This window comes from Panthera leo, chromosome D4 (assembly GCF_018350215.1).
Source record: "Panthera leo isolate Ple1 chromosome D4, P.leo_Ple1_pat1.1, whole genome shotgun sequence".
NCBI lineage: Eukaryota > Metazoa > Chordata > Mammalia > Carnivora > Felidae > Panthera > Panthera leo.
Genome location: NC_056691.1, coordinates 25,593,134 through 25,614,625, shown reverse-complemented (window position 1 = coordinate 25,614,625; position 21,492 = coordinate 25,593,134). Strand labels below are relative to the sequence as shown.

The following is a 21,492-nucleotide window of genomic DNA, read 5'->3' as shown; positions in this document are numbered from 1 at the left end:
GCGGCCACCTCTCGTGCCAAGGCGCTACCACCTGCAAACTGTTGGTTTGACGCAGAGCCCACGGTAGTCGGCTGAGCCCGCGGCCCTGGGCCTCTAGTTGGGCAGCTGCGGGCCCCAGAGAAGGCCAGAGGCAAAAGGGCCAACACCATCGTCTCCTATTCTCAGTCACGGTTGGCACCACATATAATAACCAGGAGCCAGACTTGAGACCGTGCATGTGGTTACCTGGTTCTGTAAGATTAAAAGAACCAAAAAGAGTTTTGTGTGTCCCCACCTGTCAGAAGTAGGTGAGGGCCCGTTAGCCCATTGGTAGCAACCTGCCACTACCCTGAAAGCCCTGCCCTGGGCTGCCTTGCGTCCTGCCTGCTCCAGACACGGGCTCCAGCAGAGGCCCTACGGGTTGGGAGGGTGTCTGGGTTGATTGGCTCCCTTCCACAGCCCCTTCTCCCTGCACATGGAGTCTATTCGTGAGCATTTCCAGGAATCAGAGCAAACAGTTCTCACTTTGGAGAGAGGTTGGGTTAATGCTAAGCTCGAAATCTCTGGGGCTCCATCAGGGATAGCCAGGCAGGCAGAGATGTGTGGCACCCCTCATCCTAAGGCCTGACATTGGAGAGAAAGATGTAGATGTCAGCCAGCAAAGCATGTCCCAGACTGGAGCAGTGTCCACACCAGGGAAAGGGATCAAGGAGCTGAAAGAGTGGCTGGTCAGTTAAGCCTGGGTGGCTCAGTCAGTTAAGTGTCTCACGTCGGCTCAGGTCATGACCTCATGGTTCGTGGGTTCAAGCCCCGGGTCCAGCTCTGTGCTGATAGCTCAGAGCCTGGAGTCTGCTGTGTCTCCCTCTGTCTCTGCCCCTCCACTTGTGCTCTCTCTCTCTCTCTCTCTCTCGAAATAAATAAATAAACATTAAAAAAAAAAAGATGATGAGGGATTAAATGGGGAAAGTCAAGACAGAGGTGATGATGGGAAAGGAGAACAGGACGTTTTCATGGCAATATCTTAAAGCCAGCCTAGGACTGAACTAGAACCATCTACCTCTAATTAGCTTTCCCTCTCTCACTCGCTCTTCTCTGCTCTCCCTAGGAGCACATTCAAAAAGTTGCTATATTTTCCTGTTACTTCATGAACTAAAATTAAAAATAGGTTCAAGAATGGTTTATTATTAACTGAGCCAAAACATCTGCACCTCAAGCCAAGGTCTACAACAAACAGTCTGATGCTATCCTGCCTTGCAGGAGTGCTGTTCTGCCTAAAAGTGTAGAGAGACATACACCAAAAATAATAAAGAAAGAAAATAAACAAAATAAAATTCAGTGACACAAACTCCAGTTCAAATCTGTTCCCTTTCACTTCCAGAAGAGCAATAAGGATTGTTGTCATCTGAAATTGGCTTAATGTTTTCTATTTGTCTAAGCCTCGCGGCTTTCCTGAAATGTATAAGCCTTTCATGTTTAACAAGTATGGATAAAACATGGTTGAAACCCAAGAGCAAAGTAGTTTTAAATGGAGATAATGGATGTTAAGTTCCTGATAATGGATGTAGCTTTGCTGGACCCTCTCAGGAAAAGAGACTGGGAAGCTTGAGTGAGGTCAAGCCAGTGAGACAGGCTGGCTTTTGTGCTCAGGGCACAGTGGATGCTTCCAAACAAATTCAAGATCATCTTTACCAATAGTTTTATATTTAGAAAAAAAAAAAGAAAACAAGCAAAACATGGAATTTGGCATCCATCTATGAAAAACATGGTTGTAAACACATATTTGTATTTTCTCCTATGCTTTGCCCTTGTAAACTCAATTTCATCTATCCCATCAACATGATTAGTGCTTTTCTTGGGTGACAGCAGCACCATTAAGAACTAGAATGCTTCCATTTACCTATCAGCAGTCACAAAAAAAGTGCTCTACATCTCAACCAGGAGAAACTCACCTGACTAGTAAACCAAGATTGTCTCATCCAGGCTAGGCAAAACCGGGCCAGCAGAATTCCCCGAAAAATGCTTTGCTATTAAGACTTAGCTAGGACCTAGTAAGCCTGCAGGAAAGCTTACTGTCTCCAATAGAATCAGCAAGGCCACCAGAAAAACAGGAAAGGGAAGAATGTAGAGCTACAGGCATCAAAAGTAGAAGAATTAAAGATTTCGCTTTAAAAATTTAGTGCTCGTCTTGATAGCATGTAATGATAACGGTACTTCATCTCTGTGGTCTTCCTCCCGAAACTCACAACCCCACGCTGACTATGAGAAAAACATCGGACAAATCCAAATTCAGGAACATTCTACAAGACACCTGACCAGTACTCCTCAGTGTTGTCAAGATCATGAATGACAAAGGAAGTCCAAGAAACTGATACAAGCCAGAGGGGCCCAAGGAGATATGACAGGTAAATATAATGTGGTGTCCTGGATGGGATCCTGGAATGGAAAAAGGACACTGGGGGGAAACTCATGAAATCTGAGTAGAGTGTGGAGTCTAGTTCATATTAAAGTACCTATCGATGTTGTTTCCTTAGTTATGCCGATGTACCACAGCAGAGGAGTCTGGCTGAGGGCTGTGTGGAAACTCTCTGTACTATCTTTGCAGATTTTCTATAAATCTAACACTTTTCTAAAAAATAAAAGTGGATTTTTTAAAAATATTAGTGGTCATAACAGATAAGGAAGTAAGTTTAGTTAAAAACAAGGACTACCAAAACGCCCCGACGTATTTGTGATTTTCTTCTTAACGGAATTATTACTATTAAAGCCTGCTATGTACCTAGTGTAGCACTAGGACATGGGAGAGAAGATTCATTTCTCTAGACAAAGCCCAGTTGACTGAGAAGTGTGGTGTTCAACAGTTGACCCCATTTCCACATCTGTGGGGTGCCCGGCTGTCTGGACCACACAGTCATGGCCAAGTCAAACCATCCATTCTCTTGGGAGAGGCTCACCAATGTCCTAGCTCAGTGTCCAGGAGAAAATCAAGAACTAAGGCTTGGTGTCATATACATGAGTCATTCATTCTTTATTCCACCCTCTCATTTGTTTGCTTAATTTCACTCATAAAACATTCAAAAACATTCACCTGGGGCGCCTGGGTGGCTCAGTCAGTTAAGCGTCTGACCTCAGCTCAGGTCACGATCTCGCGGTCCGTGAGTTCAAGCCCCGCGTCGGGCTCTGGGCTGATGGCTCAGAGCCTGGAGCCTGCTTCAGATTCTGTGTCTCCCTCTCTCTCTGCCCCTCCCCCGTTCATGCTCTGTCTCTCTCTGTCTCAAAAATAAATAAACGTTAAAAAAATTAATAAAACAAAACAAAACAAAACAAAAACATTCACCTAAGTGGCCACTAGCTGCTTGTGCCAGACCCTAATCCCTGCACCACAGGGCTGATAATTGGTTAAAACCATGTGCTTGGAGTCTGGTTTTGCCGCCCGGTCACTTTGCAACCGTGGGCAAACTGCATGGACTTTCCTTACGTCACTTCTGTGAGTTAATGCATGTGATGTGTTGAGCACACCCATTGTCAGCTCTCGTTCTTTGTCAACACTAAAAGCTCTGGGTGCTCGGGTAGGAGAATGAATGGAAGGCAATGGAAACAGATCGTTTTTCTGCCTCCTGGAAGCTGGGTAGCCTTAGGACATACGGAAACACGCTGGGACTCAGTTTCTTTGTCTGAAAAGTAGGAGAAATATGCCCCACCTTAGGCTTTCAAGGGAATTAAAAGAAATAAGACATGTGACACACTCACCGAGGTGCCTGGCAGGTGACAGACTCTCAGCCACTGTGGGCTGTTACTCCTTAAATACGATAGCAAACCTGACAGTCACAGAACTAGATGCAAAGGCTCCGAGAAGAGCCTGGCCAAATACAATTAGAAGATAGTTACAACAAAACAGTACCTGAGGGGGCAGTTTTGGTTCCTCACAAGATGGAGATGACAGGTTTTGCTCAGGAACACAAATCCACACAGCTCAGCGTGAGTCCCCTTTCCCAGGCTGCCTGAAGTTACCCAAACTCCTTTCCTGGCGTTCACGTGGTCTCAACTCCTTCACCTGACAACCGAGGCCCAGCCCCATCTGCCCCAAATGCCCTCCCCAACCAATTGTGTCTCTCCTCGCCAGTCAGACCAGACTGTCTGCTCCCACTTTCCGACTCCTGTGTGTCCTCTGTGCTCACGTCCAGCCCACAATCCACCTCGTGTGTGGGGCTGGTTTAACCACCACCTTTTAAAGGGCTTTTTTCCTGGTACTTCCCATTAAAGTCAATTCTTCCTTGCTCTCCATTAATATCCCACAATCTTTTCTCTGCTCTTCTCTCCTTTTTTTAATGTTTATTAATTTTTGAGAGAGAGAGGGCACAAGTGGGAGAGGAGAGGGGCAGAAAGAGAGGGGGACAGACTATCCAAAGAGGGCTCCGTGCTGACAGCAGCAGGCCCGACGTGGGGCTTGAACTCCTGAATGTGAGACCATGATCTGAGCCAAAGTCAGACACTGAGCCACTTGGGTGCCCCTCTGCTCCTCTCTTGAAAATTTTTTTAACATTTATTTATGAGACACAGAGAGAGAGCACAAGCAGAAGAGGGGCAAAGAGAGAGGGAGACACAGAATCCAAAGCAGGCTCCAGGCTCTGAGCTGTCAACACAGAGCCCAATGCGGGGCTCAAACTTACAAACTGATAGATTATGACCTGAACTGAAGCCAGACGCTCAACCGACTGAGCCACCCATGCGACCCTACCTCTGCTCTTCTCTTGAGGCACATACCACTCTCCGTCATCTTGGAGAGATATTTATTTCACCCTGCACCAAGTTAGAAGCTGCTTGTGGGCAGGCTCCATTTCCTACCTCACCTCTTTACTATCCAAAGCTCCAGCGTGGCCTTTCCACACAGACAGTCTGTAAGGATTTGCTGAACGTTCTGGACTAGAAGGACTACCCAGGACAGCTAGCTGGCACACACCGAAACTGTAAAATCTGCTGTGATCACTCAGTAAATTCTAAATAGCAGCCCTATAAAGAAAGTAATAATAAAGATGAATTTTGTGGCAATCATTTGCTTCCGTTGCCCCTCTTCCCGGCCCCACAGCCTCTCTACGGGAAGCAAGGCTGAGCTGTGAAGTCAGAAGCACTTCACCCAGCTCTGAACCCAGTCTGGTGGCTCCTGGGCCTGGTGGGAGCCACCTGCTCTAGTGCCCACTCCACGACCTGAATAAATCAAGCCTGGGATTAACTCATACTTTGAGGACAACCGGCACTCATTTCTGTTGCCCTGCTTCGACTGTGCTCGCGACAAAGAGAATTGCAGAATAAAGTTTAGCCCTCGGCGTCACTGTGACATAATAAGAAATAGAAATATTGGTCTCTGCCCCCAGATCAAATACGTATACTGATCCTGACACCGAGCTCCCCAAACCCTTGTAATGTCCTGAGTGAGAGGGGTGCTAGGAGCATCTTTTGTCCTAATATTTGGTCTTTGACCCCCGTTTCTGACTCAGAGTTCCTAAAACCCTTGTAATAGCCTGGGTGATAGGACCGTCTTTTGTTCCAACGAGGAGACTCTGGGGGCTCCTGGACGGGGTTGGAGGAGGGCCGGTCACCAGAAAGACCAAATATGATTGGTAGCTTGGAACTTCAAGCCCTGCCCCATCCTTCTGGGAGCTGAGAGGGGCTGGAGAATGAGGTAATAGTCAATCATGCCTACATGAGAAAACCTCCATCAGAAAACCCTCAAACTCTGGGTTTCAGAGAAAACCCAGAGGCACCACAGGGAGGTGCTGGGAGGGTGACACGTCTAGAGAGAAAGTGGAAGCTCCACACCCCTCCCCTACTCCTTGCCCTGTGCACTGCTCCATCCAACTTGTCACCCACATCCTTTGTAATATGCTTTATGATAAGCATAAATCAGTGTTCCCCTGAGTTTTGTAAGCAGTCCTAGCAAATTAGCAGACCCAAGGAGGGATTCCCTTATTCAGAACAAGTTGGTCCGAAGTAGACGTGACCACCTGGGGTTGGCATCTGAAGGCAGGGCAGTCTTGGGCTGAGCCCTTCACCCGTGCAGGCGGTTAGTGACAGCGTTCAGTTAAACCCGAAGACTCCCAACTGGTGGCCACCCACAATTGGCTTGGTGTGGCAGAACCCACACGTGCAGTGTCAGAAGTGTTCTGGGAGTACACAAGAGTGGCTTTTCTTCGCTTTTTGTTTTCTCGAAATATAATCGACATCTAAGGTGTTTTTTCTTTTACTCCCCAGATCTATTAGAAAGTCTCCCAACCCCTCCCATCCAGAGAAAGACTTCCAACGTGCAAAGGAAGGAAGGAGGGAATAGGGGAAGCAAGGAAAGGAGGGAGGGGGGAAGGACAGAGAGAGGACAGAATCTAGCCAGCCACGTGTACTTACAACCAACACCTCTTCAATTCTGGTCAGTTTGTCCATCATTTGCTGGTATATAGCTAACTACCACAAATTTTCACCCCGACGGTGAGGATATGCTTAATATATCCGCTGAAACTGGCATCTTTAAAGAAGGAAACAGATACTGCCCAGTTATGAAGTTAAACACTCAACTCTAATGTTCCTAGAAGGCCTGCCAGAGACGTGTAGGACCCTGATTTGAGGCCCGGCTTGCCTTTATGAAAATACTTCTCTCTTAGACCTAACTCAGGTGAAGGGGTAGCGAACCACTTTTAGATGAAGGCCACAGAGTTGAGCAAATTGGCCATGGGGAAGAGAATTCCAGAAGGTTTTAGATTTTTTTTTTTTTGAAAAACCGAGTTTTCAGTCTCTCCAAACTTTGTCTAGTTTGACATAATGTTTTCTTCTTCCTTTAAACCCTTCTTTTTTTCCAAAGGAAACTTAATTTAAACAATGTGTTATTGTAATTAAATAAAGGACTTAACAGATACAAACACCAAAATTCTTGTTTGAGAGTAAAACTTTCCTGGCTTCCAGGACTGCCAGGGAATTTGTAAAAGAATAGTGGCAGCTTTCAAGCTAAGAGTTTTCACAGAGCCAGGGTGAGACAGTGAACCAGAAATTTATTATCTGAACACGTTGTATGGAGCCTCACGTGGATGAAACTCATCCTCCTTGTCCTCATAATCCTAACTTCATGTGTAGATTAGTGACATTTCTGAGAGAGCTCAGAGGTCTCAATAATCTTTTATCCATGGTGTGTCCCCACCACACAATGACAAATTATCTGGGAACTTCAGCTGTGTTAGTTTATCGCCAGCCACTGGCAACCAAAATGATCAGTTGAGGGTTATTCTCGTGGAAAAATGTGAATTTTTAAATGGAACTACAAGACAGAAAGAAGATGCTTGGAAATAACTGAAAAACAACGAAGACCATCTCAACAGCAAAGGACAGAATAACTGCCTGGGAGAAAACCAGAGAGGTTACCCTCCGGGGCCTCAGGACATGCCTGATTATCTTCTGGATTCACGTAGCACTGCATGAATAGGGAGTCATTTGCTGTGTGCTGGACCAAGGGCAAAAAGTCTATATTTTCATCTGCTTCCAATTATGTATAAGAATCTACTGGGTCAGCCTCAGGCAAGGCCACCCTCCCAAACACCATCAACAGTGAGGCAGACGGAGACTTGGAGAAAGAAATGTGCTAAGACTGTAAGGGGCTATGCTGAAAAATAAACCTCGTCCCCTTTCCTCCTCTTGATAACCACCTGGATGTCTGGGCGTCCTCTTCGAGATAAGGCCACATCATTGCCCACCCCAACGTATGGTGCTGCTAGCATTTTATTTCAGCTCAATGCTAAAGATCTAGGAATTGATGAAAGCTCACTTGTAGGCAGAGGACAAGGGTCCTCCGTCACCACTCCTCACTAATTGGGGCCAGAGAGGGTGCAGAAGTGCAGTGTCTCTTGCCTGTGATATAAAAAGAAATATCCCTTTGGTACCTGGGTAGCTTAACTGGTTAAGTGTCTGACTCTTGATTTTGGCTCAGGTCATGATCTCACGCCTGTTTAGGATTCTCTTTCTTCCTCTCGGGCCCTCCCCCACTCACACGCACACGCTCGCTCACTCGCTCTCAAAAAAAATAAATAAACATTAAAAAGGAAAGTAATGTTCCAGAAAGACCATTCAAGGTCATAGGCAAGAAAGCTGGTCAAGCAAAATTGTCAGCTGAGGGCAGGGTATGGAAGCCCCGTGACGGTAGGCCAAACAACACTTCTGAGGAGAGGAAAAGAAGTGGACAGATCACAGGAACTGGGTGAAATCTGAATGCTAATTGTCAAAACGTGGGTTTTAATGGGTGAAACAGGCTCTGTTAAAAGGGTTGCATAGGAACAAAGATCCCCATACCCTCAGTATACAATAATTGATAACATTTATTAAGCATTTACTATGTGCCAGACATTTCTTTAAAAATCTTAATTACAGTGTGGCTAACATACAGTGTTAAGTTAGCTTCAAGTGTACAATATGGTGATCTAGAGGGTACGATGTTAAGCGAAGTAAGTCAGAGAAAGACAAACACCATATGATCTCACTCATATGTGGAATTTAAGAAACAAAACAAATGAACATAGAAAAAAAAACAGATACTTTTCTTAGGGCTTTATGCATATTAACTCATATTAACTCATTGCTTCCTCACAACACAGTTCCCTGAAGTAGGTAGACTAATCTGCATCCCCCTGCGTCAGGTGAAGAAATCAAGGCACAGAGAGGTTGAGTAATTTGCTAAGTCATCCAATTAGCAAACAGAAGAGCTGAGATCGAAACCCAGGCAGTCTGGCTCCACAGTCCGTAGGCTTAATCAACAAGCTCGTGGGGTCTCCGGTGTCTACTTCTCAGCAAGAGTTTGTGTCTTTGCAGCACTTACAAGATATTCTGAGGCTCAGGCAACCCCTCGACCCTGTGGCAGGATCACTTTAGAGGTGGAGTAGCATCTGATCTTGAAAGTAGAACTCCCTCTTTCTCTCCAGTATGGAGGACCCCAGAGCCCAAGAGATGCCCCTGGAGCAGGGTCACCAGGAAATTTCCATCCTAAAAGAACAGGAAGCTGCAACCCTAGACGGAAGCAGCCCTGTGTTTCCTCCTGGACCCTGCAGACCAGGATGTAATCTCCTCATATTTACAGTGTTCAGTAAAATCCAATTTTAGACTCAGTATTAACTAGCAATGCTTTCTTCAGAAAGTCAACCGGAAGAGTTATTTAAGACATGAACTAAAAGATAAGCGGAAAAAGTTGAGCATGAAAGTAAAGACATTCTCATAAAATGGTTAATTAGAAGAGTATTTTAAACATTGTAAATATTCACACTTGGAACATCCCAAATATTTGCAGAACTTTATTCCAAGAGGAGTCTCAATGAGGAGGTTTCAAACTTTTAAAGGCTATAAAAAGACTAGTGTGTTGTTTTCCATGTGCTTGTTTTTGAGCAGAGCTCAGGAATTGTCTGGCACACCCAAAGTGGGCCCCATTTTCCTTCATTGAATGTGTCAGGATCTACCTTCATTTTGGATCTAAACTCTTGCACTCCTGCCCACACAATACCCACTTTGCAAGAAGTCAACTGGGCACCACACTAAGAGTCAAGGTTACAGAGGGACAGCATACAAACCATCACACGTGGAGCTTGTGTCCTATTGGGTAAGACAGACGGTTAAACAAGTGAATATTTGCAGGTGTTGATTAACAGTGGGAGGTAAATACACAGGAGCATCTGATACATCATAATAAAATAATAGAAGGAAAGGCAATTCCGGGACTGATGGCCACGGATGGCTTCTCTGAGGATGTGGCATTTCAAACAAAAGTAAGAAAGGGTTTTTTAAAAAAGATAAGCAAGGGGCGCCTGGGTGGCTCAGTCGGTTGGGTGTCCGACTTCGGCTCAGGTCATGATCTCACGGTCTGTGAGTTCGAGCCCCGCATCGGGCTCTGTGCTGACAGCTCAGAGCCTGAAGCCTGTTTCGGATTCTGTGTCTCCCTCTCTCCCTGCCCCTCCCCTGTTCATGCTCTGTCTCTCTCTGTCTCAAAAATAAAACAAACGTTAAAAAAAAAAAAAATTTTTTTTAAAGATAAGCAAAACTAACAAACCTTTAGCTAGACTAAGAAAAAAAGAAAGAGGATGTAAATAAATATAATCAGAAATGACAAGCAGACATTATAACTGATCCCACAGAAATACAAAGGACCATGAGACTATTGTGAACAATCGTACACCTACAAATTGGACAACCTAGAAGAAATGGGTGAATTACTGGAAATATACAACCTACCGAGACTGAATCAGGATGAAATCTTTAAAAATCTGAATGAACCAATAATGAATAAAGAGATTCAATCATCAATAATCAAAAACCTCCCAATAAAGAAAAGCCCAGGACCAGATGGTTTCACTGGTGAATTCTATCAAACTTTTAAGGAAGAATTAAAACCAATTCATCTCAAAATCTTCCAAAAAATTGAAGAGGAGGGAACACTCCCAAACTCATTTTATAGCATTACTGTAAAACCAAAGCCAGACAAGAACACCACAAGGAAAAAGAAACTTAAGGCCAATATCCCTGATGAATAGATACAAAAATTCTCGACAAAATATAAGCAAACTGAATTCAACAACACATCCATAGCAATCAAAACAGTATAATAGTGGCATAAAAATAAACACATAGATGGATCGAACAAAATCAAGAGCCCAGAAATAAATCCTTGCATGTATAGTCAAGTAATATTTGACAGGGGAGCCAAGAATACTCAATGGGTAGTATACATCTGAAAGTTGCTAAGAGAGTGAATTTTAAATGTTCTCACCGCAAAAAAGAAACATTAGTTATGTGACCTGATGAGGGTGTTGGCTAGCCAGTTCCAGTTGATCCAGCATCAGATCAACATGTTTTGCCCATTCAAGTCGCACGATGCTGTATGTCAATCACATCTCAATAAAGCTGGGGCGGGGCAGGGGGACGGAGATTTCATTGTAGAAAAGGTACAAGGAGACCGAGAACTTGAGCTCTTCCTAGTGCCGGAGGTTTAGGCTTACTCGTGACAATCCAGGTGTGAATCAGTATTTATGAATTTTGCATATAATTCTGCAACCCCTTGCTTCCCCTAACCTATACTTCCAATTTTATCTTTTCCAAATTTTTCTTTCCCCCCAAATCTCCCATTTTGATACAACTGGTCTATTTGGTACTCTCTAAATATGTTATGTCTATCCTTACTTCCTCCTCCCCCTCTTCTGTGTGTTCTCTCCACCAGGATTGTTCTTTCTTTCTTTGCCCAAGCCCAGCTCATTCCGTCTATTTCATGAAGCTTTCCCTGGCTACCTCTATCCACAACTGACCTGGGAACACCAACAAACCATAGTGCCTGTATCACACCTGTGATGACTGGCATTTAGTGCCTTGATTATGAGCTAACTTTTCAGCATTTACATCTAGCCTCTTCAAATACATTATATATGACTTGAGGTCCTTTGTGGGGTTTTCTGCATATACATTTCCTTATACCCAGCAACAGGCCAGATGCCTCTATAGTCTCTTAGAGCATTTAGCATACCGTATTGCATTTGGCAATTTACCTGACTTTCTCCTAAATAACTCCCACATCCAATTAAGCATCAAGTTCTGTTGTTTGGGACTCATTTATATCTCTTGTATCTATATACCTCTCAGCATCATTCTCCCACATCTACCCTAGTTGAACCTACCAGCATTTTCCCCTTGAATTACTAGACCAACCTTCTAGCTGGTATTTCTGCCTCCATTACTGCCCTTGCAAGCCATTCAATATGCATGGCCAGAGTAACCTTTCTAGAGTGCATGTCTGATTACATTCCTTCCCTGAGGAAATCTGCCCCATGTCTTCCCATTGCATTTAGCATGAAGACTGAAACTTTCCCAAGGTCTCCAAGGCCCTGCTTGGTCAGGCCACCCTTCCTCTGGTACCAGCAAAACTCTCTCCTGTTCTAAAACTCTTATTTCTCTTCTCGCTCCCTCCAACCATATCTCCATAACGTTTATTCCTGTTCATCCTTCAGAGCACAGCTCACAGGCCACTTCCCGAGAGAACGCGTTCCATCATATCCTCACAGGCTTATGCTGGTCTAAGCCTTTGTGGCTCTGATCGCAAGAATGATTCAATGAATAAATATGTGCTGTGTGATTTAATATCGGGCTCCCCCACTGCATCTATGTGCCAAAGAATAGAAACTTTTATTTTCTTGTGCACAGCTTTATCTGAGCTCCTAGCATAGTGCCTAGATCATAGTCGGCCTGGAAAAAAGTATTTTAAATAAATAAACCGATTCACAGTCTAGGTAAAAGCTCTTGAAGGCAGGAAATACGTCTAACTCATGAGTTTACCCCTTATATCTAGCACAGGCCTTTCACACGGTAGACCCCAAAAAGATTTTTGTTTCAATGAATGTCTCTATCTCATGGTGTTAGCTTTGTATTTTACAAATGTTGAAGGATAACAAGAAAGTCATAAGTACGGAAGCTTGAAAAAAGAAACATTAAATAATGAAACTTTTTAGAAAGCTCAACTTCAGTGCTGATTTCAGTCAAGCATGTGACTTGTATTTACCTCTATTGGCCAGAGAGCTAAGGCTGGGATTTGCACGTGAAGATATGGTCTTCAGCTTCCCAATCTTTTCAAATTAAATATGACTCCGACCTAAAGTTTAGGCGTCATCGATGAACACAGATAGGAACGGTTTCCTATGCTGCCTATGGCTTCAAGGTCACTGGCTGTTTGGTTGTTGGATTCCGTGCTTTTACCTTGTCACACTATAAAAATAAGCAGGACATTTGTTTTGAGTTATCAGAGAATTTTAATCTTGGCAGCTCCTACCTCTGCTATATGTAGAGCCAGGGTCTTTCAGACATAAGCTACGCCCGTAGACATTTTTCTGAAGCAACATTAACTGCTTCAGGCAAGTTGGACAACATGCCAAGACCAAATGGAGATGCTTCAGTAAGGAAAAGGGCACAGCAGGGATATATCTAGGTGATTAAACCAAGCCTGCACCCCCAAGAAACGAAAGCCATGGTGGGTGCTGCAAACATGTAATAGTAATATTACCTTCCTCCTGAAAAATAACCCAACCATGAGACAGCAGTACAGCCTGAAAGTTTCCAGAACCGCAGTTCTAATTTGCATGCCTAGAAATATGGCATGTGTCAGTAAAGAGACCAGTTTGCTGAGGTTAAGTGTGAGAAAATACAGTGTTGCTGATTGCTTCAAAGTAGTGATTCATGCAATGTTTTCCGTGGAGCACTCACATCGGATGATGGGGGGGGGGGGGGGGTTCCTGTAATCCCTCCTGGAGATTCACCATGCATGCAGTCACACGAAAAGCCCTATAGTAAAGAAATCTGTTAAACCTGGCATCTTCCAAAATTAATTGAGTGTGGAACCTTTTCCTATGTTACATCCTGTTGTCATTTATCTTTTTTTTTTTTTTTTTTTTTTGGCTGGCTGGCATCTGAAGTAGCTTCTTATGTTTAGGGAGTCCCCAACTGTGTGCAAATCTTCCTGGGAGGCAAGGCCCACCTCTCCCTTCGGCAGGTAAAAAGGCAGATGGTGCCCTCTGGGAACTTCATGGGAACCAGGGTATCACATGCCCTCAGGGCCAGTTGGCTGCTGCCTCCTGGGACTTTGACTCTGGAGGAAGTGGCAGAGAAGCAGGGGCAGTGCAAACTCCTTCCGGTGTCTATGATGGGCACAAGGTTCAGAGGTCAGGGCCATGGGGGGTGCAAGGAAAGTGTGAAGTATCTACAGGTGGTGACAGTGATGTCCTACCAGGTGGTCCCCAGGGCATGATTTTGGCTGTGATTCCAGCCACCTACCTCTCCCTTGGCTCCTGAACTTGTCTCAACCTGTTCTCCAGTCTTCCATCAGGGCTCTGAATTCAAGTACTCTTCTCTTCCTTTTTAAGTCATCCAGGGTTAGCCTCTGTCGCCTGTAAATAAGAATTTCACTATGACTTGTCCTTTAACATCTGGGAGAGAACAACTTTGGAATATGCTGCATTAGCTAATAATATAGTGAATTGGCATGCCTTTACTTCCTTGACCAGACATATTAATACAGCTTCTAAAAGCAATTTACTACCATGTATGAAGTTCATGAAAAAAAAGCCTCAAAGAATTTCATCTCTAATTTCACTGTCACATCTCAGTTCCTCTGATTTGATCATGACTCCTCTTCCCTGACCCTCCCCACACCTCATCTATTTAGTATCCACCTTTATCTTAAACAGACCCACCCTGTCTTAGGGCTAAGCAGTGTGAGTTTTGTTCAGAGGATGTGAACTGAAAGACTAAAAAGAAATAATAATCGTGCAACACAAAGATGTTTCCAGCCAACAGAAGACTTGAAACTGTTACATTTTTTTGAATGTTGAAGTTCAAAATAAAATATGTCACACAAAGTTTTCTAGTAGCAAGAACCACATTCAAATGGACCACCTGAGTAGCCACTGGAGTTCGACTCCTCCAGCATCACTGACAAGGAACTGAAAGACACAAGCATGCAAGTAGATATAAATGCTAGCACTGCAGATGTATTTTTTCTCCTTTCCTAGTTGGTGAAAACAATCTAATATATTTCTACCTAATAACATCATATCTTGAGGGTGAATTTGACTTTTTTTTTCCTAGCGTGGGTGAACTCTGGACCTCTGTTTCAAAATACACCGTCATTAAATCTGATAAGTTTCCATGTTGTTAATTGTGCTCTCTTGGTCTAGCATCTCGCTTGTGATAATGGACTAATAACGGAGGAAATGGGATTGTCTGTTTGTAACTAAAAAAAATAATAATAAAAATAAATAAAATAAAATAAAAAACTTTTGGTTTCTGAGCATAGCCCCTCTCATCAATACATATCGGGTAACTTCAACTTATCTACCTGATGGTTCTTATTAGAAAATGGGAGGTTCCGAGGGGCACCTGGGGGGCTCAGTCGGTTGAGCTTCCGACTTTGGCCCAGGTCATGATCTCTCGGTTCGTGAGTTCGAGCCCCACATTTAAATTTTTTTTTTTAATTTTTTAATGTTTATTTATTTCTGAGACAGAGAGAGACAGAGCATGAATGGGGGAGGGGCAGAGAGAGAGGGAGACACAGAAACAGAAGCAGGCTCCAGGCCCTGGGCTGTCAGCACCAAGCCCGACAAGGGGCTCGAATTCACGAACCGTGAGATCATGATCTGGGCCGAAGTCGGTCACTCAACCGAGGCGCCCCTAAAAAAATTTTTTTAATGGGAGATTCTATACTATGACTTTTTCAAATGTTTAACTAACATAAAAGATTTCTACCAAGTCCTTAGTTTTTCAATTTGCATTCAAAATACACACGGTGGAAGAACTGGCTTATTTGGAGACATGATACTTTGAGATATTAACTAGAATGTTCTTTCCCTTTCCTCTTTACTGTCCTTCTCTTGGGCTGCAAACATGCATCTATAGTTTTTCCAGGGGTGGGGGAAGGAGGGTTTAGCGGGTCAGAAAGGAAACAGAACGAAGACATCATATTCTTCAGTGTAAAGCTCAAAAGCTAGGGTCTCAGGTACAAAAAGACAGTATTAAAAAGTAGATGTGTGACTCAGGACTGGACTCGTCTCCCTTTCAACCACCCACCAAGGATATGAGAAGCACAAGGCTGCAGTTCAGCAGGTCAGTCTAAGGACCAGGTGACACCAGGCACATATCAAGGGCTGGCAGCAGAGAGCACTGTCAGGTAGACCTCAAGAAACAGCCAAGTGCTACTTGAGTAAACAGCCCCCTTCCTAGACCTTAACATCAACCTGAGGGGCATGGATTTCGTAAAAGAGGAAAAAAAAATCCCACATGTGGTTAAATGTTTAACCCGAGGTGACTGAGAAATTATGAAAATTCACTGAACTTACCTGTGAGTGAAAAGAACCCATTTTCTATATTATGAGAAATGGATGCTCAAGGCTGGAGATAAAAATTTTCTTCCTGAAAAAATACTCCATTATATATGTGAACTTGAGAATGGCACAGTCAGCATCCATCTGAGTCAGTTTTACGTAAAAGAACTAGGCCTGAGGGCAATCCAGTCAGGACTAGCTTTTCTTTTTTATTTTATTTTCTTTTTTTAATGTTTATTTTTGAGAGACAGAGAGACAGAGACAGAGACAGAGAGACAGAGCACGAATGGGGGAGGGACAGAGAGAGAGGGAGACACAGAATCCAAAGAAGGCTCCAGGCTCTGAGCTGTCACCACAGAGCCTGAAGCGGGGCTCGAACTCGAACTGCGAGATCATGATCTGATGCTTAACCTGCTGAGCCACCCAGGCGCCCCGGGATTGGCCGTTCTGATCAACCTGCACCGCTCAGGTCTTCTGAGAGTCTTACTGTGGGCAACGCAGAGATGGGAACAGACATGGAATGAGGCGGCACCTGGAAAAGTTATGAAAAGTCCAAGTAGGAAATGAGGCAAGGAAGGAAATGGGAAGGAGGAAGAGGAAGGTGTCATTGTCTGTCTTCTCGGAAGTCCCAAGGGAGCAGATCCCTTTGCTTATCACTTATTCAGGCTCCGAGTGAAAGGTCAGGAGTTATAGGCAAGTGGAAGGATGTCTGCAGATGATGTAGGAGAGGTGGACAGGACGCAGGCTTTGCAGGAAGTATCTCGATTGGAAAGATAATTTTGAGGAATTTTAAAATAAAACATTTTCATGCATTGTAGCATGAGAAATCTATGTGGTGATATGAGTAATGAAACTAAGCATAAGCTGACAGTGGTTTTATCACCTTGATCAGAAGTCTGAGAACTCGTTCTTACTAGTAGTATGGCAGAGTTCCAGTACCCGTAATTATATTCTACTTCCTTAACTCCCCCTGGAACATCTATTAAGCATGTTTCCTGTCCCTTTTGGCCCTGGGATATTCCCTGTTCTAAATCTCTGGTTCCCAAGGAGCTGGTGAGCCACAGTGAGCTAGTGTTTATCACATACCTGAGATCTCTGAACGAGAAGTGTTCTGAAAGTGCCAATTGATCTTAGCAAGAGCAGGCCAGCTTCCCTTACACTGGAGCGTCCTATTTCCCGTTCCATGTATCTCCCCTCCTTATTGGCAAGTGCTTCACATTTATCTTGCTCTTTCCCCAGCGCCTCCACTGTGAGCATCTCAAGAACAAAGAGTATGTATGTCTTCTCTTCCTTTGGTAGATTCCAGTGAATAATAAATATGCCATGGCATTGGGTGACGGATGGCTTAACCATATGTTCATAAAGCCATGGCAGACTCCTACCTCCTAAGGCCCATCATAAACTCACACCCAGAATCCCCCCTGCTGGTCCTTCTTTCCCAGCCATCTAAACTAACATAGCTCTTAAAAATCATCTTTTCCAGGGTGCCAGGGTGGCTCAATCGGTTAAGCATATGACCCTTGATCTTGGCTCAGGTCATGATCTCATAGTTCGTGAGATCAAGCCCCGGGACAGGCTTTGCGCTGACAGCATGGAGCCTGCTTGGGATTCTCTCTCTTTCTCTCTCTGCCCCTCCCTGGCTTGGGCACTCTCTCTCCCTCAAAATAAATATTTTTTAAAAATCTTCTTTTCCCCATCTATCTGACATGGAAAAACTGCGCAGTAAAGAGGAAAATATGAGCAAATGGGTAATGTAAACAAGATAAGGAAGTGAGAGCCCACAAAAAAGCACCGCTTAATGGGTACTAATAATATTTCTGAATGTGCCCTGACACTCATGTGTGAATGAAGCGATCAATCAGTCGATAGAGATGGAAGAGTAAGGCCCTTTGTGGTTGCAGTGACGGACACCCAGTTAGACCTAGAGCATAAAAGGCACTGTATTGGTTTTGATCCGGAATCCAAGGAATGTCACACCCCAGGCTGCACTCAGCAGAGTGCTGTTTGCAGAGCCTCCGGAGCAAAGAGAACTAACGGCACTTGGACCATCTCTCAGCTCTATTGGTTTCCACAGATTAACTTCATTCTTTTTTCATTCCGTTGGCTTTCTAGACAAGGTCTCCAACAGCTTGCAAATGTTATACCTACAGTTCACTCACCACCTGAAGAGAGATGAATCCTAAAATGAGCCCCAAGTCCAAATGACCAACAAAGGTCCTCCTTGGCCCAGCTAGGGTCAGGTGTTCAACCCAGGACTGTAGGGTGTTGTAACCAGGAGAGTGTGAAGGAGGGAGACCAGGTGGGAAGTTTCTGGGTGCACAATCCTGAAGGTCAAGGGTTTCCTGGAGGAGTCAGCAAAGAGCTACCAGTGGACAAAACAAAAGCTAAGAGATTATGTAGGATTGGGTGCATTCCGGCCTAACAGGCCAGTCCTGTGAGGTGGAGTAAAGAAATGTTAAAGGCTTGAACTTGTCTCTGTCACTTCTATCAAACCTTCCATAATGCTGGATGGGGTATACTGAGACTCCAGCACACTCCCCAGCCAAGGCCACCAATAGCCTCAGTGGGATGCTGGACAGCCCTTCAGTGCTCACCTAAGGGGCCATCCCAGATGTCAAGATTTTGTACCCATGCCCATAACAGCCCACCTGCCAGGCCTCAGGTTTCTCAATGTGAGGGGATATTGGCAACAGAGACAATGAGTGAAGGAGAGAGGAAAAGCAGGATGCAGGGACATGGACGGGGGACAATGGAGGCAGGGGGGTTGTTGGCATGGAATACAGAGAATATGGACTCACTGCTGGCCCAGGTATGGTGAGGCTCAGGAGAAAGAGAGGCCCAAGAGCAGGGGAGGTCTAGGAGAACATCACTTCTTTAGCCATGTGACTCCCAACCCTTTCAGAACCTCTATGCCCAGGCCCCAAGGCCAGTCATGCCACTAAGAGGCAGGCAGTGAGGTAACCAGGAAGGATCTGGGTTTTCATCCTGCTCTAGCAAGTCACTTACATCCTTAGCTTCAACTTCTCCCTTTGTAAACTTGCGGACTAGTCTGTGAGTTTTCCATGATTTCCTCTCTCTTCAGTCATAGCTTTCATCCGTGTGAGAACAGCTGACCTAGGCAGGTGGAAAGATCAATAAGTTAACAGGTAACATTGCAGCAAAGGACACACAAGATGCGAAGCAATCTTTTAAATGTCTTTTGAGGACCCATGAAAATCTGCTGTTGATCCTGCCTCTGCTAGCAAATTCTTACCAAATTTCATTGTCACCCCATAACTGACTTTCTTACTTTGGTGAGAGTTGAGAATTTTGAAGCCTTTCCACAAAGACTGCAATGCTTTTGGTTTCATGAGCTGAGGTATAAAAGGCACCGGTCCCACAGTGATTAACTGGGATTTCATAGGCAGTGATTCAAACCAGTGCCGTACTGCGTGTATTCAGTTACTGTAGTTATGATTTCATTAGCTTCTCTGATAAATAATGCAACGACTTTAATGATGCATTTCCTCTTTTAAAAAAAACAACCCACAATGGAAACGCCATTTCATAAAGCAGGGAAGAACAATGACTTCTGTTTAATTTTTATTACTTTTAAATTAATCTGTAAGGTTTTAAGAAGTGAAAACCACCTTCTGAGGAAAAACAAAACAAAAAGGAACCAGAAAGGTTAACCTGCTTTAAAGGTGCAATCATTTCTGGGTGAGTGCAGAATGGATATAGGTCAAGAATCAGCAAGGAAGCCCCACCTTCCTCAACTGAGCCCTTTCTAGATCACAAAAGGAAAGTGGTCCTGCCAAATTAAAACCCTCCATAACAATAAAACCTGATTTAATGCAGTCATTATTTTTCCATTAAATCTGAATATCGTCTAATGCATGGATGTTATTTTAAACCTACTACGCTAATGCAAATCCAGCATTGCTTGTAAATCAGAACTAAACATTCCATCAATTGTCATTACTGCTATTGACAATCACAATACTTCATCCCCAAGGACACCATCCCCTCAGCCCCTGACTCCAGAGATGTAGGGGGAGAATAAAGGAGAGGTATTTTAATTTCGAACAGAGAGCTGCTAACTGAGGTGTAGAGGTTGGGTCAGTCACACCCTGGAGGTCCCAGCTTAATTTGGTTCAACGTGTAACCCTTGCTTCTCCAGGCCACACCAGGCTGGAAAAAAAAAAGATCCAAGGCTTAGGTGTGGAACAACTGGGCAAAGACAAAACTCTGTGAGTATGTAAACCAGAGGAAAGTTAGCGCTAGGAGCTGGTAATACAGGGGATGGAAGTGAATGGAAGAGCTGAGAAGCCAAACAGGAGACACAGAGATGCAAACCAGACATCGGCCACATATTGGCTGGAAGGACAGAAGGAAGATGAAGTGGGACCAGGACCCTTGGGGCACAGATGTTAGGAGGATTCTGGAACCACACCAGGCCTGTGCACGGGGACTTGGAACCATGGACTCCGAGGAAACATGCACTGCTGGATGTTGCCTGGGGCACACGGTGGGTGACATACCCTGACATCTCTCTTTTCCTTACCACCCCCTGTATCCACCAGTCCCTCCCATTGGCAAAACCCAGCTAGAAGCCAACTGACCTCAGAGTGTGGGAAAGGCAGTTGGATGTCTGTCTTCTTGCAATGAAGAGCAGGAGAAGAATGAGGGAAAGGTATGAGGGAAAACAGGCCCAGAGCAGCAGAGGTTACAACCATGTTAGTATTTGAGTTCTGCCTCACTGGGTGGGGCTGCTCCGACTCCTACCTCAAGCTCCACCACAGACCCTCTGCTAAAAGTGGCAGAAGTCCACGGAGGCTCTGTTCCACAGTGTGTCAGCTCCGTTAATCAAGTTTCTTCAACCTCAGAGTCTGAGGGGTGATGGGTATCATAGTTGACTCCCCAGAACATACCCCCCCAACACCCTGTGGAGAAGCCCAATGGTCTAGGAAGGATGGAATATCTCCATCTTGGCTCTAAGCTCAGGTCTTGTTTGGCTCTGCCCACACCCCCCACTACAGTGACAGGGGGAAGGGGGAGCACACAACACTGGTCTAGGTGGTCAGAGCATGGCATCACCCTAAGAGTGACTAATTCAGGGCAAAGCCACTGTCCCAAATGGGTATTTGTGCTACAAGGGAAGAAAAGATAAGCTTCAGACGAGGAAACATGTGGCCCCAGGAACTGACAGCAGAGATTTGGCTGCCAGCCTGAGAAGGAGGCAGCCACCCTGAGGAGGGCAGGACTAAGAGATGCACATAGACCAAGCCCCAGCCCTGATGAACTTGTGAGCCTGGAGAACAAACCACCTCCCCACACACATGCCTCAGGACTTTACAGTTACGTGAGACAACAAATTCTCTTATGGCTTAAACCACTTGAGCTTTCTGTTGCTTGCAATAAGAGTCCCAACTGGTCAAAGAACTAGTTGCTCCTTCAAAGGTTTGGTACATGGTAGTTGTTAATGAACAATTGTTTGCTCTTGTTTTCTTACGCAGCTATTGAGAAACTTATGCCAAGCTCCCTGGGAACTGAAATGGGGGTGGTCTGGTATCTCTAGCATGACATGGTCTTACATCTGATTTTTAATATTTTTAACTCATGCCAAACCTGCCTCCAATATGGGACACATACCCCAACCATTCCTCCCTAC

General features: G+C 44.6%; 1 long non-coding RNA gene across 1 annotated transcript in view; it reads right to left on the bottom strand.

The window, feature by feature from the left end:
- Nucleotides 1–18,853: 18,853 nt before the first annotated feature.
- The window catches only part of LOC122205470, a 128,592-nt gene continuing 125,953 nt past the window's right edge, over nucleotides 18,854–21,492 (bottom strand). The window contains exon 11 of the long non-coding RNA XR_006196080.1: nucleotides 18,854–18,956. This is a non-coding gene — a long non-coding RNA (uncharacterized LOC122205470). The remainder of the gene's footprint in view (nucleotides 18,957–21,492) is intronic.